Raw genomic sequence first — 13,727 nt, 5'->3', positions numbered from 1 at the left:
TCACCATTTCCCATAGCTGCGGCTGCTTCTAAGATTTCAGCGTTTACTCGCGCAGCTTCCGCTTCCTTTTCAATCTCCAACGCTTCTAATTCTAGATCTAGCCTAGCTCTCTGCTTTTTTATTTCTAGCTGTCTTTTAGCATAAGCCACCTTGGTAAGAGCTGCTTCAGCTGAGGCTCTAGGCTTGGCAGCAGCCTCCATGATAGATGACTTGGAAGAAGATGAGTGCTTAGAGCTCGCTCTTGATGCTGCATTGACTGAAGAGTTGGGTGAAGATGGACGCTGCATGCTTGCGTTCTTGTATTTTTTCCTGGCACCCACCGCTGGTATAACTTTTCACTGTACTGTTCTCCCTGCGTGTTGTGCACACCCAGTACGTTAACGCAGTTTAACAGCAAGCCAAACTCGATTCTCACGAGCCAGGATTATGAGCGTCTTGCTCCTTTATTGTCTCCAAATGTGAAAATGCGAGTGAAACTATAATAAACAGAAACAGTAAAGGAAACTTAGTCTAATTACAACAATCGTCATAATAACTAGTTAAATCGTTTGCCGATAGCACACTTAGCATGACACAGCGCGAACTCACACACGCGTTTTACAAGAACAGTAACGTGGAGTTACGGCTGAATAAACAGAGTTTACATTACAAAGGTCAAACTTAAAAGCACGTAAACATTTTAGCCAATGTCTGCAAGAACTTCACAACTTACAGTTATTGCTTCCACGGGCGTAGGAAAGCACACAGAACTCAAGACGCTTCCACTATGCCTATCGCAACAGTAGCGCATCATGGAAATAGCGCATGTGCACAAATTGCGTATAACTTACGGAAATAAAGGTTCCGCTCAACAAAGCAATTAATCACATGAACTAAACAAATCTGCGGGCAGAACAGCATAATTGGCCTCATAGTTGTAACTTCTTAGCCTGTGAAATGAGGACTGAAGGTTGTAACTTCAGAAAGTCTCAATGGTGTTTGACTCAGTGTTTGCGTGTGTGTGTGTGTGTTTGAGAATCTGTCACTAATGTAACTCAGTGATGTCCCAGATAAAGCGTAGAGGTGAATCTTTCATCCTTTCCTCAAAAGCCTTGTCAAACCTCTCATTCTGAGACACTTAAATAATTCTTCCAATCCCCAATGGTGCCTGAATTTAGAAAAAAAAAACACACAGAATTCAACTTGAACAGTGCGACTTCACATTAGTTATGAACAAATGTATGCAAAGAATTGACACATTTTAGTTTTGTAGAACTACTCTATCAAAACGTGATAATAATGACTGTAAAAGTATCACTTATCATTGATTGGTAGCAATGATTTAACAGCAGTTTTCCACTTACTCTTGTGAAGAAATGTCCCGTTTTCTTTGTGATACAATTTGACAGGAATTCATAATTGGCTTTAGGGTCTGACTTCATATTCTTAAAGGTGGCTTTTCCCACTACTTTGTCAACAGCTGCATCAGGCAAACTCTTCCCAAGAAAGTCACTGATCTTCATAACAGCAGATCTCAGGTCCTGAAAAAATAAGTAGGACATGAAAATTAGATATATTTTTTTTTATTTCATGGGGTGATTTGATGAAAACACTCTTTGTAATGGGCCAAAATTCAGATTTTATGGTAAATAAAATAACATCAGTTTGTTTGAATATGGGGGGCGCGGGGGCGCGGGGGCGCGGTGGGTTGGACCGCAGTCCTGCTGTCCGGTGGGTCTGGGGTTCGAGTCCCACTTGGGGTGCCTTGCGGCGGACTGGCGTCCCGTCCTGGGTGTGTCCCCTTCCCCCTCTGGCCTTACGCCCTGTGTTGCCGGGTAGGCTCCGGTTCCCCGTGACCCTGTAAGGGACAAGCGGTTCTGAAAATGTGTGTGTGTGTTTGAATATGGCAGAAAACAAAGACACTGACATACATAGATATGGGTCCTTATCTAATGAATCTTGGAAATTGTGGTGTTTTAATACTGTATACGGGAAGAATTTATTCATACTTCCTTACCTTAATCATCTTCTTGTAGCTAAGGAACAGGATGTTGTACTTGTCATGGTTTGTGTACCATCCTTTGACATGGTCAAACCAGGAGCCTCCACCCACTTGCAATACCATTTATAACAGGATAAAATTTTAATATGAGGTGAGAAACTTCTAAAATATTCATTGCTGATTACTTTATTTGCGTTGAGCAGCAGGTAATGAAGTGATTAAAGCTGATGCCTTTGGATCCAAAAGTTACAGGTTAGAATCCGACCTCAAGCCATACTACCCTTGAGCAAGGTACCTACCCTAAACTGCTTCAGTAAAGTTATCTAACTGTATAAATGAGTAAAAAATTGTAAGTACTTTAACATTGTAAATTGCTTTGGAGAAAAGCATCAAGTAAATGAATAAACACAAATACATATTCAAATTGGAATGACAGCATAGTTAACCTGTTTCATATCTGCTCAATTCCTCCTCCGTGAACCGCCACCTTATCGTGGTGGAGGGGTTTGAGTGCCTGAATGAGTCCAGGAGCTATGTTGTCTGGGGCTACATGCCCCTGGTAGGGTCTCCCATGGCAGACAGGTCCTGGATGACAGACGAGACAAAGCGCGGTTCAAAAACCCCTTATGACAAAAAAATCAAGGCGTCCGTTTACCCCGCCCGGTATGGGGTCACCGGGGCCCCACCCTGGAGCCAGGCCTGGGGGGGGGGCTCGCATGCGAGCGCCTGGTGGCCAGGTCTATGCCCACGGGGCCTGGCCGGGCTCAGCCCGAAGCCACAACGTGGAGCCGCTCTTCGGTGGGCTCACCACCTGCCGGAGAAACCATAAGGGGCCGGTGCGTTGTGATTTGGGCGGTGGTCGGGGCCGAGTGCCCGGCCGACCCGAACCTCGGGCGCCAACTCTGGTTTTTGGGACTTGGAATGTCACCTCACTGGCGGGGAAGGAGCCTGAGCTGGTGCGGGAAGTTGAGAGATACCGTCTAGATATAGTCGGGCTCACTTCCACTCACAGCTTGGGTTCTGGAACCACTCTACTCGATCGAGGGTGGACTCTCCACTATTCTGGCGTTGCCCAAGGTGAGAGGCGGCGGGCTGGTGTGGGCTTATTAATAGCCCCCCAGTTCAGCCGCCATGTGTTGGAGTCTACCCCGGTGAATGAGAGGGTCATCTCCCTACGCCTTCGGGTCAGGGAACGGTCTCTCACTGTCGTTTGTGCTTATGCGCCTAGCGGCAGTGTAGAGTACCCGGCCTTTTTAGAGTCCCTGGGGGGCGTGCTGGAAAGCGCTCCCACTGGGGACTCTGTCGTTCTACTGGGGGACTTTAACGCCCACGTGGGCAGCGACAGTGATACCTGGAGGGGCGTGATTGGGAGGAACGGCCTCCCTGATCTGAACCCGAGCGGTGAGTTGTTATTGGATTTCTGTGCTAGTCGCGGTTTATCCATAACGAACACCATGTTCATGCATAAGGGTGTCCACCAGTGCACTTGGCACCAGGACACCCTAGGTCGGAGGTCGATGATCGACTTTGTAGTCGTTTCTTCTGACCTTCGGCCATATGTCTTGGACACTCGGGTGAAGAGAGGGGCTGAGCTGTCAACTGATCACCACCTGGTGGTGAGTTGGATTCGATGGCGGGGGAAAAAGCTGGACAGACCTGGCAGGCCCAAACGCATAGTGAGGGTCTGTTGGGAACGTTTGGCGGAGGCCCCTGTCAGAGAGGTCTTCAACTCCCACCTCCGACAGAGCTTCAACCAGGTCCCGAGGGAGGTGGGGGACATTGAGTCTGAATGGACTATGTTCCGCTCCTCCATTGTCGGTGCGGCTGTTCGGAGCTGCGGCCATAAGGTCTCCGGTGCCTGTCGCGGCGGCAATCCCCGAACACGGTGGTGGACACCGGAAGTAAGGGATGCCGTCAAGCTGAAGAAGGAGTTCTATCGGGCCTGGCTGGCTCATGGGACTCCTGAAGCAGCTGACGGGTACCGACGGGCCAAACGGAGCGCGGCTCTGGCAGTCGCCGCGGCAAAAACTCGGGCTTGGGAGGAGTTCGGTGAGGCCATGGAGGAAGACTTTCGGTCGGCCTCAAAGAGATTCTGGCAAACCGTCCGGCGACTCAGAGGGGGGAAGCGGTGTTCCACGAACACTGTTTACAGTGGAAGTGGTGCGCTGCTGACCTCAGCTGAGGATGTTCTCGGGCGGTGGAAGGAGTACTTTGAGGATCTCCTCAATCCCTCCGACACGCCTTCCGTAGAGGAAGCTGAGGCTGGGGACTCGGAGGGGGACTCGTCCATTACCCTGGCTGAAGTTGCTGAGGTAGTCAAAAAACTCCTCGGTGGCAAGGCTCCGGGGGTGGATGAGATCCGCCCCGAGTTTCTCAAGTCTCTGGATGTTGTGGGGCTGTCTTGGCTGACACGCCTCTGCAGCATCGCGTGGAGTTCGGGAACGGTGCCTCTGGACTGGCAGACCGGGGTGGTGGTCCCTCTTTTTAAGAAGGGGGACCGGAGATTGTGTTCCAACTACAGGGGGATCACACTCCTTAGCCTCCCTGGGAAAGTCTATGCCAGGGTACTGGAAAGGAGAATCCGACCGATAGTCGAACCTCGGATTCAGGAGGAGCAATGCGGTTTTCGCCCTGGCCGTGGAACACTGGACCAGCTCTATACCCTCACTAGGGTGTTGGAGGGTTCGTGGGAGTTTGCCCAACCAGTCCATATGTGTTTTGTGGACCTGGAGAAGGCATTCGACCGTGTCCCTCGTGGCATCCTGTGGGGGGTGCTTCGGGATTATGGGGTTCGGGGCTCGTTGCTACGGGCTGTTCGTTCCCTGTATGACCGGAGCAGGAGCTTGGTTCGCATTGCCGGCAGTAAGTCAGACCTGTTCCCGGTGCATGTTGGACTCCGCCAGGGCTGCCCTTTGTCACCGATTCTGTTCATTATTTTTATGGACAGAATTTCTAGGCGCAGTCAGGGAACGGAGGGTGTCTGTTTTGGTGGCCGCGAGATCTCGTCTCTGCTTTTTGCGGACGATGTGGTCCTGTTGGCTTCATCAAGTCAAGACTTGCAGCGTGCACTGGGGAGGTTTGCAGCCGAGTGCGAAGCGGCGGGGATGAGAATCAGCACCTCCAAATCCGAGGCCATGGTTCTCAGTCGGAAAAAGGTGGATTGCTCCCTCCGGGTTAGGGGGGAGTTGCTCCCTCAAGTGGAGGAGTTTAAGTATCTCGGGGTCTTGTTCACGAGTGAGGGAAAAATGGAGCGGCAGGTCGACAGACGGATCGGTGCGGCGTCTGCAGTAATGCGGTCATTGTACCGGTCTGTTGTGGTGAAGAGGGAGCTGAGTCGTAAGGCGAAGCTCTCAATTTACCGGTCGATCTACGTTCCTACCCTCACCTATGGTCATGAACTCTGGATCATGACCGAAAGAATGAGATCGCGGATACAAGCGGCAGAAATGAGTTTCCTCCGCAGAGTGGCTGGGCGCACCCTTAGGGATAGGGTGAGGAGCTCAGTCACCCGGGAGGAGCTCGGAGTAGAGCCGCTGCTCCTCCGCATCGAGAGGAGCCAGTTGAGGTGGCTCGGGCATCTGTTCCGGATGCCTCCTGGACGCCTCCCTGGGGAGGTGCTCCGGGCTTGTCCCACTGGGAGGAGGCCTCGGGGCAGACCCAGGACACGTTGGAGAGACTATGTCTCCCGGCTGGCCTGGGAACGCCTTGGGGTTCCCCCAGAGGAACTGGAGGAGGTGTGCGGGGAGAGGGAGGTCTGGAGTACTCTGCTCGGACTGCTGCCCCCGCGACCCGGCCCCGGATAAGCGGAGGAAGATGGATGGATGGATGGATGGATATCTGCTCAATTCACAAAATGACTCCTAAAATTCACATATTATCACAGCACACTCAGCAATACTCACCCCATCCACAGAGAAATTTCTCCAGTGTCTCTTCCATGTTTTTGTGTTGCTCTAGTGTTAGCAAGAACTTAGAGAAGTGAGGGTAGGAAACAAGGATATCCTTGGGATTCCTGGTGATGTATATAACCTAGCAGTAAACACAAATCAATAAGGAGTGGAATGAGGAGAATTAAATCTATTTCTTTTTTCAAATCCAAAGTGACTTCCAATTTTTCTTAATTTAGGGAGTTGGATATTTTATTGTAACAATTCAAGGTGAGTGCCTTTCTCAAAGGTATTGTAACGGCACTGAGAGGAGTTGTAATAGCTCTGTGTAAATAGTTGATATTAGTGTTCATGAATGTACATAGTTGTGTGTGTGTTATTCTGATTGGTTGCCATTCTGTTTATGCTCAGTGGTTAAGAGGGGAATTCTGGGGGGTTCTGTGGGTAGCCCCTTAACCGTGAGGCACAGTAAGGGGGTTGGGAGTGATCCAGGGGGATTCTCCACTGTTGGGTACCATTTGTATTGTCCGAAGCATCTTTCTTAAGACTGTTGTCAAAAGACATGTACATGTTCAATAAAGAGCATGTTCCTTTTACCCTGACTCCTGAGCTGGTTTCCACTAACTCCATGAGGGGATGCTACAGTATTATAGCAGAAGCACACCTGCGACATGACAGCTGCAGAATCCTTGAACTTTCATCTCTGCCTTCTTAACTGCCATATTAGTTCATTTTTCTACAGTTCTCTGAACTGTTAAAAAAGGTTTTATTACCATCTAAGGAGCGGTTGCGGAGTGGGTTGGACCGGGTCCTGCTCTCCAGTGGATCTGGGGTTCGAGTCCCGCTTGGGGTGCCTTGTGACAGACTGGCGTCTGTACCCTCACCCTCCGGCCTTATGCCCTATGTTGCTGGGTAGGCTCTGGTTCCCTGCGACCCTGTATGGGACAAGCAGTTCAGAAAGTGTCTGTGTGTACAATGTAAGGAGTGTGCTATACTACATGATTTCATCTTTGTATTTAATTTACAAAAACTCAGATTTCAAGGTTTATATGGTTGAAAACTCATAAAGTGAACTTTTACTAGAATTAATCTGAATGGTGAAAAAATACCTGGTTCCTGGGTTATGTGTGGATGTAAAAGTCACATTTGAATGTGATAGTAATGGTGTGTTCTTTTGTATCAAAAGTATGTGTGTGCACCGTGTTCCATTTCCGGAATGAGAAGACGAACCCAAGTGCAGAGTGAAGAGGATGTTTATTAAGGGAGTTCCAATAATCATTGTCACAGACAGGTGCAGTTAGCCACGGTGCAATCGTCGTGCTGAGGGAGATCCAGGAGGTAAAGTCAAGATTCAGGCAAGCGGTCAAATGCCACAGGAATCCAACCAGATTAGGCAGTTTCAGGGGGCAAGGAACACAAGGTTCCATGTCAGTCTTGGTCCTGCCACCGCCTTTTATGCTTCCATCTCGACCGGGTCCCAGGTGTAGCTCGTTGCACTGGCAGTGTGGGCGTGGCAGTGTGTTTACACCTGTGTGTGGTAAATGGAAAGAGCCTAGCAAATTAACAATTTCAGCATATAAATTATATCATGTAGCACTCAACTGAAGAAAAATGGCAGGTGAAAGAAATGATGGCAGGACATGTCCCTATATTCTGCACCCATAGTAGCAGGTCCTCGTATACTCCCACACTTCTCTCCAAATCCATGATTACTCACTTTGGCCTTCTTTTCATGCAGCCCCCTTGGAACCAGATGCTCTTGGAGGTGTGAGCAGAACAGCCTGGGTGATGGGCCGCTGTTATAGTTGTTACCTTTTGCCAGGTACTCTAACCAAGGGATGCATTTCATTGTCACCAGGTCCACATCCTTGGGTAAATCATCATCATACAGCATTGTGACAATGCGCTGGGTCCACACAGTGCCTGCAGTGATGGGGAGAGGTTCATCTGCCTGTGTTGCTATTGTAGCTTGAATGTTGCACCTTTGCCTCACTACAGAATTTGGAAAAGACAGAATTAAGCTGTTGTCAAGGATAACACACCTTCATACAGACAAAAATTGAGTTTATTTATGCATCCTTCTACTGTTATTCAGTTTGCTCATGTGTCATACATAACAATTTCATAAATAATTACAAATTTTCTTCTATTTATTCACTTAGCAGATGCTTTTCTTCAAAGTGACTTACAATAGATACTATGTAGTATTACTAGCCCACAAACCTTATTCACCAAGGTGACTTACGCTTCCAGATACTTACAATGGGTCACTCATCAAACACACTCTCTCCGTGTCACTCACACACTAGGGGGAACCTGAACAGCATGTCTTTGGACTGTGGAAGGAAACTGGAGCACCCAGATGAAACCCACAGTCTGCTGAGCAAGGATTGAACCCACATTCTCTCGCACACCCCAGGCGCTGTGAGACAGCAGCACTACTTGCTGTGCCACCTGACATTTATTCATATCAATCCAATAATAAATATGGTCAGTTGATATTTATTTAATCTCTTCTTGAAGACTTGTGTTTTCTTTCTTAATACACAACTGAGCAGCTGGGGTACTCTTTCATCCTCTCTGTATTGCATCCACAAAATCAATAGGAAAGCAAGTCAATGTGTCAGACTTCCACATTCACATTCTGAAAACTCAGTAATCAATATCTCACAGCGGTTACCTGTTTCAAACAATAGTGTAGAGACGGGTGCTACTCATAAAATGGACAGATCATTCATCCAGCCAGATGTCTCAGCAGGGACATAGGTTCAAGAGTGGTTCAAGAAGGGGGGGGTAATGGCATGAGGAAAAAGTTGAGCATGGCTTCTTTTCTGAGAGAAACTGAAAAAGCTGAAGACCTGCACTTCAGGTTAATTTGTCTCAGAGTTAAATGATAGCTAAGCAACTGGGTCTACACCTGTCAACACAGCCAGAAAGGAGAAAGTGAAGCAAGATGTAGCAAGAGACCACTTTGGACACAGAGGGGACAACATTTTTGCTTTCAAAGAAGGGAGCACATAGAGAACAGGGAATGTGACTGAACTCTGGGAACAAGTTTGAGTCATAGATGACATCTAGGAATATGCATGGCATTCTGTCTGAACATGACAGAAGGAGAAAGACAAAGTTAGAGTGCAGTTCTCTACCATCCAGTGATGTCTCAAAAGTGTGAGGACTCATGCAGAGAAATATGATACAAATATTAAACAATACTGACTGCAGTAAAACACACACGCACAGAGTCTGAAACCACACGTCCCGTAGTAGGGCAGGACGCCAGTCCGTCGCAAGGCACCCCAAGCAGGATTCAAACGCCAGGCAGCAAAATACATTTATGAGAAAGGTCAGGGTCTCTCTACTTTAGGCTGTAGAGAACATTTTTTTCTGAATGGTAGATTTTGTCTTATCTAAGGAACAGAACAAAACTATATAAAAACTGCTGCTACCTTTTGTGGTTCTTGTATTTTACAAGGTCCATTGCTAACAGGCAAATGACAGAGTGGATAAACACTCAACTATTTTGCATGTTCATCCCCTCTGAGCTGATTGGTTAAAAAGTTTAACAGCAATAAATGGGATATAACTAGAACCCATAAATGACCTTTTACCCCAAAACTAGTTTCAAGTGATTCATTTACATTTACATTTATTCATTTAGCAGACGCTTTTGTCCAAAGCGACGTACATCTTAGCAAAAGTAAAATTTATGCATTGCATTAAGAGAAGGAGACATAGCTGCAGACATGAAAGTCTCCAGCAAACCTAGTTCATTACCTGCTACTTGCTGCACTGAGGTTCATCGATTGAGTAGGTGCGTAAAACACAGGACAGACAAATCCCAATACCCTCCCACCAATTTTTATTTTTTTCTTTAAATATTCAGTACACAGTAACCAGGGTTTTGAATTTGATTCCGGCAACTATAGGAAGCCAGTGCTGGGAAAGATTCGGTCATATATTAAAACATGTTCATGAATCTGTGACAAATATTCTGTAACATACTATGTGCATGAAGTACAATGGTGTTAGGAGAAGGGATAACTGATAGCATATTGATTAGAACTACTGCCTCTAGACCCAAAAATTGTAGGGTCTATTCCCACCTCTGGCTGTAGTACCCTTAAGCAAGATAAGGTACTTACCCTGGAATTCCTCTAGTAAAATTATGCAGCTGTATGAATGGATAAATAATTGTAAGTTGCTTTGGAAAAAAGCATCAGCTAAATGAATAATTGCAAATCTGATGTAATATCAGAACAAATATTACCAAGTCTTTATCTTGGATGCCTGTAGAAAACCAAGAACTGGAATTATACTGTGTTGCATATGAGAGAATTTAATATAATAAATATCTGGTTTTATTTCTTTACCTTCCATACTTCATTCTTCTTGTACAAAAAATTAAGTTCAATGAAAAAAACTCACCTTTGCACAGACTTTTCTTTCATAAGGAGTATAACTGTTCCTCAAATTTGCTTGTAAGGTGCATTTTTTTTTAACAAACTACACTTGACTTACATTTATTTAGTTTGCTGTCGAAGGGGGTGCGGTGGAGCAGTGGGTTGGACCGCAGTCCTGCTCTTCGGTGGGTCTGGGGTTTGAGTCCCGCTTCGGGTGCCTTGCGACGGACTGGCGTCCCGTCCTGGGTGTGTTCCCTCCCCCTCCGGCCTTACGCCCTGTATTACCGGGTTGGCTCCGGTTCCCCGTGACCCTATATGGGACAAGCGGTTCTGAAAGTGTGTGTGGTTTGCTGTCATTTTTCTCTAAAGTGACTTACAATATTAAACTACCTATAATTATTTACCCCATTTACACAGCTGAGTAATTTTAGTGAAGCAAATTTAAGGTAAAGCACCTTACCCGAGGGTGCCACAGCTGAAAATGAGATTTAAAGCAACAATCTTTCGGTTCAAAGGTAACTGCATGCTGTCAGCTGCCACTTAATGTTTCACAGGGTTACATCTTTCTGTACATTTCAAATGTTATTGCATAGCCTAGTTTTCTTTATTTTTTTAAGATTTTATAATGGGTGAAACAGTCACTGATATAGAGAGAACTTGCAATACCTAAAAAAAAATAGTCCATAACCCTGCGAACCACCCCATAAGTGAACACAAATTTTTTTGAAGTTTTTAGTTACGTTGATTTTTGTGTTGATTATGATTAGTTAAAGGTTACTGGTTACAGAAATAACACTAGTTCCACTAAGAATATAATGGCAACCACTAGTAGAATTAAATCAATGTGAAAATGTAAAACAAATGTTTCCAGGGTTCATTTGAGACCTCTAGGTCTTATTCCTTCTAAAATGAACAAATGTCAATTTTGTACATATTACTATAAATCAGAATAATTCAATCGCTACAACCTGCTTTCTCGGAAAAAGTTTTCATTACATAAAACAAATCAGGACTTAACTATGCTGTTGTAATTTAAGCAAATACAAAATATTAAATTGCAGTCTCACCAGATTTTGGAAAGGTCACAATGTAGACATCACTATTCCTTATTTCAAAGTGCTCCAGGCTGTCTAAGGACTCCTTGGTCAGGTCACAAGCATAATGAAAGGGTAAAACCATTCCTTTGTGTGAGAACAGCTGGTTGCTGAGAACCTTGTACTTCTGTTGAACCATTTATGACAGTGCTGTGAAGTAACCAAGAGAAAATGAGCTCTCAACACACACACACCTTCAGAACCACTTGTCCCATACAGGCTCACAGGGAACCAGAGCCTACCCAGTAACACAGGATGCAAGGCCAGAGGGGGAGGGGACACACCCAGGACGGGACACCAGTCCATCACAAGGCACCCCAAGCAGGACTCAAACCCCAGACCCACCGGAGAACAGGACTGCGGTCCAACCCACTGCGCCACCGCACCCCCAGCTCTCAATACACATGCAAGATATTTTATTAGTGCAACACACTGACAAATTTGACCATAGAACTGGAGATACTACAAGCACACACACACATTATCAGAACCGCTTGTCCCTTACAGGGTCACGGGGAACCGGAGCCTACCCGGCAACACAGGGCGTAAGGCCGGAGGGGGAAGGGAACACACCCAGGACGGGACGCCAGTCCGTCGCAAGGTACCCCAAGCGGGACTTGAACCCCAGACCCACTGGACAGCAGGACTGCGGTCCAACCCACTGCGCCACCGCACCCCCTCCCATACTACAAGCATTGCACAAAAAAACCACTGAAATGGAACATTAACAGAATGTTCACTTTGCCAGTTGTTCAGCACCATGGTTTAAAAAGAATATAAACTTCAGGTCTGCTCTCCTCTGAGTCTAGGCAGCTCCTTCTTCCATGTAATCTGTTCATAACACAACAATCAGCTCCCGAGTGGGGACTAATCTGGGTCCAGCAGGTTTGTTACCTTTTTTTTTCACAGAATATCAATAACTTTGTGCACCAGCTGTTTATTTTGCTTTACAAAGCCTGGCAACTTAGTACTATAAATTTATGCAGTATTCCACATGAAAAACTAGTTTTCTCTTTCAATCATGTTCAGAAAATCTGACTAGAGTAAAACAGGCACTCTGATAAAGGGAACTGATAAATTGTAGTGCAAAAGCATTCCTTTTCATGTAATTTAAGTAATTTACCTTACCATTGCTGATCACAAAAATATACCTTCAAAGTGCAATTCCTGGAAGAAGTAAAGGTCTCTCTGGATGACTATGCTTGCAGGCTGTTTGTCATGCTGAACGAGTCTCAGAGGAAGTGAATGGTGAAACCTCTACAGACATGAAGGATCTCAAAGAGAACAAAGTGGACTACAGTCTATTAACACAAAACTTTCAGAGGTCAAATCTCGGTTTTCTGTTAACATACAGAGAGATAATGACAACTTAGTGTACAGTGGGTGCACTGTCAAATGGTTAAAATAATGCACAAGATAATGAAACAGACAGTACTAGATTTAGAATGTTGACGCATGTGCGATAAACTGGTTATTTCTGGTATTCCTGATGAGGATGAAGATCCTGAGCAAACTATTCGAAATTACGAAAGATTCCCCCAAACTTCAGTGAACAGTGTCTAGATAAACATTTAAATTTATTCACTTAGCAGACACTTTTCTCCAAAGCGACTTATAACAGATACTATGTAGTATTACTAGCCCACACACCTTATTCACCGAGGTGACTTACACTGCTAGATACACTACTTACAAGGGGCTACTCATCCATGCATCAGTGAAACACACTCTCTCAGTATCACTCACACACTATGGGGAACCTGAACAGCATGTCTCTGGAGCACCCAGAGGAAACCCACACAGACTGAGCGGGGATCAAACCCACATTCTCTCGCACCACCTGGTCACTATGAGACAGCAGCGCTACTTGCTGTGACACCGTGTACCCTCTCCTTCCAGCCTTGCGCCCTGTGGTGCTGGGCTAAGCTCCTGTTCGCTGAAACCCTGCTTGGAACAAGCACTTTCAGACAGTGTATATATGTATTATTCAACAAAATGTCCTGACATCTTTTGCATAATTGTAGACTACTACTATGCAAAGAGTAAAGAAATTAAAAAGTAGTGCTCTCAGCTTAAGGGGGTGTGGTGGTGCAGTGGGTTGGACCGGGTCCTGCTCTCTGGTGGGTCTTGGGTTCGAATCCCACTTGGGGCGCCTTGTGGCGGACTGGCGTCCCGTCCTGGGTGTGTCCCCTCCCCCTCCGGCCTTATGCCCTGAGTTGCTGGGTTAGGCTCTGACTTCCTGCAACCCTGTATGGGACAAGCGGTTCAGAAAGAGTGTGTGTGTGTGTCCTCTCAGGAGTACCATTCCGACTCATTATAGAGTTGATGGCTATTGGCAGAAGTAAACTTGGGTCATCTTCTTTAT

General features: G+C 46.2%; 1 pseudogene; it reads right to left on the bottom strand.

Moving 5' to 3' along the window:
- Nucleotides 1-1,024: 1,024 nt before the first annotated feature.
- LOC108927501 (amine sulfotransferase-like) lies at nucleotides 1,025-11,501 on the bottom strand (annotated as a pseudogene).
- Between the last annotated feature and the right edge of the window lie 2,226 nt (nucleotides 11,502-13,727).

The sequence above is a fragment of the Scleropages formosus genome, chromosome 20 (genome assembly GCF_900964775.1).
Source record: "Scleropages formosus chromosome 20, fSclFor1.1, whole genome shotgun sequence".
Classification (NCBI taxonomy): Eukaryota; Metazoa; Chordata; class Actinopteri; order Osteoglossiformes; family Osteoglossidae; genus Scleropages; species Scleropages formosus.
Note: the sequence above shows the minus strand (reverse complement) of the source record. Positions and strands in the feature narration are given on the sequence as shown.